The sequence below is a fragment of the Echinops telfairi genome, unplaced genomic scaffold (assembly GCF_000313985.2).
Source record: "Echinops telfairi isolate 266 unplaced genomic scaffold, ASM31398v2 ScPeMD7_44;HRSCAF=162, whole genome shotgun sequence".
Taxonomy (NCBI): domain Eukaryota; kingdom Metazoa; phylum Chordata; class Mammalia; order Afrosoricida; family Tenrecidae; genus Echinops; species Echinops telfairi.
In genome coordinates, this window is record NW_022103942.1 from 11,059,985 (window position 1) to 11,065,615 (window position 5,631).

General features: G+C 42.8%; 1 pseudogene; it reads left to right on the top strand.

The window, feature by feature from the left end:
• Positions 1-899: 899 nt before the first annotated feature.
• On the top strand, positions 900-1,623 carry LOC101658593 (annotated as a pseudogene).
• The last annotated feature ends 4,008 nt before the right edge of the window (positions 1,624-5,631 follow it).

Sequence of the window (5,631 nt, forward strand, 5' to 3'; positions counted from 1 at the left end):
CAGAGAGGTAGCCAAGAAAAAGAGGAGGAAACTGGTTTTAAAGACACAGAGACTGCAGAAACCTCTGCTACAGCACAAAAGGGAAGGAAACAGGATTCTGAGTGGAGTTAAGCAAGGGTAGGGTTAATGATGCCACATTTGCCAAGGAAGCCCTGCTGAGGAAAGAAATGGCTAGAGTGAGTGCAAGGGCAAAAGCGGAGGGAAAAGGCTAGGAGAGAGAGCAGGCAAAGAGGCAAGAGTGATAGACAAAGAAGCCCCTTATTAATATACCCCTTGGGTCAGTTACTTATCATTTAGACAGGAAGGATCCCACGTAGTGTCCTCATTGGCAGTTTTTAAATGTAGGAAAGAAAGTCCTTTTACCGACAAAGGGATCCATTTGCAGAGGCGGGACTGACACTTGCATGAACTGGGAGGAGGGTGGAAGTGAACTTTGTAAACAAAGAAAATGGTTGGAGACTGCTGCAGGTAACGCTGCTAAAGCCAAGAGAAGGTTTTTTTTTTGTTTGTTTTAACAACCTGTGATATGAAAATGATGCAATTTTGCTTGCTGAAAACCCAGTGGCATGGGATCAATGCTGATTCATAGCGACCCCTTGTGGATTTCTGAGACTAATTGTGTACAGGAGTAGAAAGTCCTGTCTTTCTCCTGAGGAGTTGCTTGTGGTCTTGAACTGCCCACCAGGTGGATCACAGCCTAACCAGTAATCACTACACCACCAAGGCTCCATTGCTGGCTGAAAGTGAGGGTGAATTTAAGTAGCTTCTGATGAAGATCAAGGATTGCAGCCTTCAGTAGGGATAACCCAATGAAAAGATGCTCCAAATCCTTACAACTTGACCAATGGTAACATCATGATAAGTGGAGAAAAGATAGCTGCCTACCAAGAGGAGTGATGATGTGCGCGGGCAAGAGCACCTGCAAGTTGGAGAAGCGCCGCAGCAGCTCCTATGCCGCCGCTGACCAGAGCCCAGCAGGGCACAAAGCAGAGAAGTGAGGTGGGCAAGCACTGCATGACGTGAGCTATGAGTTTGACATTTGCTTCACCTCCGTGCAAAAGAGAGCCATCAGGATGCCATTGACCAGATGTGGCTGCTGGTAGTGAGGACCTGGAGCCTCAATGAGAGGCACTATGGGATACTTACTTGGCCCCAATAAGGGAGAAACTGCTGCCAAGCATGGCGAGGCCCAGGTCAAGATCTGGAGGTGCTCCTACAACATCCCACCACCGCCCATAGAGCCAGCCCTCCCCTTCTACAGCAATATCGACAAGGACCACAGGTATGCAGACCTCACTGAAGAACAGCTGCCCTGTGAGAGGCTGAAGGACACCATTGCCAGAGCCCTGCCCTTCTGAAATGAAGAAATCATTTCTCAGGTCAAGGAAGGCAAATGGGTCCTGAAAGCAGCCCATTGCAACAGCCTCTGGTGCATTATCAAGCATCTGGAGGGGCTCTCGGAAGAGGCCATCATGGAACTGAACCTGCCTACCAGTATCCCCATCATCCATAAATTGGAGAAGAACTTGAAGCCTCTCAAGACCATGCCATTACTGGGGGACGAGGAGATTCGTGGTTAAAGCCATGGAAACCGTGGCCACCTAGGGAAAGGCCAAGAAGTAAAGGCAAGCCAGCTGACTGCTGTCCCAAGGACACTCTCAGCCCACCCAGCTCCTCTGCACTGCTCCCCGCACACATGACACTAGCCACACCTTACATAGTTGTAGATGGCAGGGAGGGGTGGGGATGGGGTGGCTGCCATTTAAGCTGTCTTTTCCCCTGCACCCTCTCCTTTGGTATAGTCTGGTCCAGCAGTTCTCAAACTGTGGGTTGCGATCCCTTTGGGTGGTCAAACAACCCTTCCACAGGGGTCGCCTAAGACCATCGGAAAACACATATTTCTGATGGTCTTAGGAATGGAGACACCACTCCTCTATCCTTCTCCTGGCAGGTCCACCCACATGCAGATACACTCACATATAAGTACCCTGCATGACGACATCATCATGCCAAACCCATCACATATACCCCAAACAAATACAGGTGTATGTGACAGGTTTGGTGCCGTAATGTACTTATGTGGACCAGTGACACATGTGTAGAGAGCAACTACTGTGTAGAAAGCAGCTATTGTGTTGAAATCAGCTACTGTGTTAAAAGCAACTACTGTGTTGAAAGCAGCAGTATTGGAGGTAAAACAACACTTCATGAATTATAATTACTGGGAAAATGTAAAATCATATACTGTAAAATCATCAACTACTGTAAAAATATCTATCTGTATCATGGGAACTTAATCTCGATGCTGATCAGTCTTTTGATATTCCACTGTGGTTGATGTGAATACTGCCTCCTTGTGATAGTAACAGTATGTAAAAAAAACACAGAATGGTAAATCATAAAAAACTTAAATGAACTGTATTGACTGAACTGTGCCATGTGTCATCTTTTGTATTATTAAAGCTATTGTTATGTATTATTTCCCTTAGCAAACCATCCCATGATAATGGATCGTGTAGAGAAAAAATATATAGTGAGGATTTTTTAAAGTATGTTTTTATCTCAGTAATTACAGCAGGAATTGAAAAACCATAATGTGTTATTTGTTGTGAAGTTCTAGCAGTCAAATCTATGAAGCCCAACAAACTGAAACGCCATTTTGATAGCAAGTATCGAGCTTCGCCGGCAAGGATACCAACTATTTTAGAAGAAAGCTGATGGACTCAAGAATGCCAGACTTGATGCTTGTGGCAAGTACCACAAGCAAAACGTAGCAGCCGTTGAAGCTTCATATTTGATGGGACTCAGAATCGCCAGAGATACGAAACCTCATACCATTGCTGAGGATTTACTGTTGCCAGAGGCCAAAGGCATTGTTTGCGTTATGATCAGAGACTAATTTGTTACGAAATTGAATGCAATTTCCTTATCTAATGACACTGCAGAAGATTAGATGACATGTATGCTGATATTCTTGATGAGGGAATCCAGGAAATTAAATCTGCTCCACTTCTGATATTTAGCATCCAGCTTGATGAATCTATAGACGTTGCACACTGTTCACAGTTACTGGTTAGCGTGAAGTATATTAATGATGCAAACCTCTTGAAATGACAACTACTGCACGTGATATATCTGACAAAATTGGTTCATTTATGAAAGAGCATAGAATCTCTTGGGAAAAGGTTTGTGGTGTTAGCACAAATGGTGCTCCAGCTATACTAGGATGTCGATCTGGATTTCAACATTTGGTACCAAAAGTCATTGGAACTCACTGTATGAGTCACTGGCAAATATTAGCAACAACGCTGCCACAAGTTACAAGAAGTAATGAAAAGCGTCATAAATTCTGTCAATTTTGTAAAGGCGAGCACTTTAAACAGTCGACTGTTTTCGCAACTGTGCAATAAATTGGATGCACCGAACAATGCTCTATTTCACATTGAAGTGCAATGGTTGTTGAGAGGAAAAGTTTTAAAATGTGTTGTTGAGCTTCATGATGAGCTCAAAACATTTTTTAATCAGAAAGCAAGAGGTAAGTTTGAAGCACTTTTCAGAGATAAAAGTGAACTGCAGAAAAGAGCTTACTTGGTTGACATCTTGGCCATCTTGAATGAGTTAAATTTATCACTGCAAGGACCAAATACAACATGCCTTGATTTGTCCGAAAATATCCGATCATTCCAAATGAAACTTCAGCTTTGGCAAAAAATAAATTGGATGAAAATAAAATTTACATGCTGCCTACCTTATCTGCTTTCTTTGAGGAACATGACATTGAACCAGACAAAAGGATGACGATGATAATTTCTGTGAAAGAACATGCACATGCTTGCAGATGAAATTTCATCATACTTTCCAAATCTACCTGACACTGCATTTGCCCTTGCCAGAAACCCATTCACAGTCAAAGTGGAAGATGTTCTTGAGACAGCACAAGTATTGAAAAGCAAGGACTTTGAGGACTAAGGTGGCATCAAGTGGGCTAAAACCCATAGCAAGCCTGTGCACAGCAGAAGGAAAACACTGCATGCTCCTGAGCCATCCCCCAAATTGTTCCCATGCCTGAGCCCATAGATGCAGCTACAATTTTAATCAACTTATTTGAGGGCTTTCCTCCACTTTTCCAAGCATGGGGTTCTTTTCCAGGGGATGGTCCCTCTTGACAATACGTCCAAAGTATGTAAGAGGAAGTTTTTCATCCTTGACTCCAAGGAGCACTCTTTCAAGATAGATTGATTTGTCCTTTTGGCAGTCCATGGTCCTTCAAATATTCTTCTACAGCATTACAATTCCAATGTATCTATTCTGCTTCGGTCTTCCTTATTCCATGTCCACCTTTACCATGCATGTGAGGCAGTGGTAAATACTTGGGCTTGGATCAGGCACACCTTACTCCTCAAAGTCATAGACTTGCTTTTCAATACTCTAAAGAGGTCTTGTGTAGCAGGTTTACCTAATGCAACATGTCTTTTGAGCTCTTGACTGCCGCTGCCATGAATATTGCTTGTGAATCCCAGCAATACAAAACCCTCAACAACTTAAATCTTTCCCCCATTTATCATGATATTACCTATTGGTGCAGTTGTAAGGTTTTTAATTTTCTTTATATTATGTCATAACCCATACTGAAGGCTGTAAACCTTGATGTTCATCAGCAAGTGCTTTATGCCCTTCTCACTTTCAACAAGCAAGGCTGTGCCATCTGCATATCTCAGGTTGTTATTAAGCCTTCCTCCAATCCTGATGCCACATTCTTCTACATGAAATCCTGCTTCTCTGATCATCTGCTGTAGCATAATTTGGGCATATTGTCAGGAGAGACTAGTCCCTGGAAAAGGATGTCATGCTTGGTAAAGTGGAGGCCTAGTGAAGGAGAGGCAGGCCCTCAACGAGGTGTGTTGACATAGTGGCTACAGAAATGGGTTCCGGCACAGGAACAATTGTGAGGATGCCACAGGATGGGGTAGTGCTTCATTCTGTTGTGCATAGGATTGCTATGGGTTGGAGCCAAATTGATGGCACCTAACTATAGCAATATGGTTAAAATGAATTTTGGTTCTGTTTGTTTTGTTTGCAAATGCTTGTTGTGTTTCTTCAGGAACAGCTTGTCTGAGTTTCTAGTTCTGTTGTCTAGAGGAAATCTGGAAATTTGTGTACTGTTTTACCTTTACAAAAGGGAGTCATTGTATATTCAAAGAGCTCTGGGTCACTATAAGCTTATACACACGTTGATGAGGGGAGCTACAAGGAAATTTCAGTACTTTTTTTCTCCTTGTTAATGCTTTTAAAAATTATTAAATAACATTTTTATTGACATATCTTACTCCTTCCAGTATATCCCATCCCTTCCCATACAGTACAACCATCAATGCTATCAACACTCTTCTCCCTGCCCTTTTCCCTCCCCTTTCACTTCCCTACCCTTAGGGAACCCTTACTCCTGTCACTGTCTCTGAGGGTCTTGACTACCACGTACAGAGCAATCTTAAATGTACAAATGAACATACACAAGTCTAATATGACCAATGATGTATATTACATAAGGACTATAATAGTAAGGGGAGGGAATCTCAGTCATTTAACCAAAACTCTGGGAAACATAATGCACATCTTAGTCTTGCTAAATAT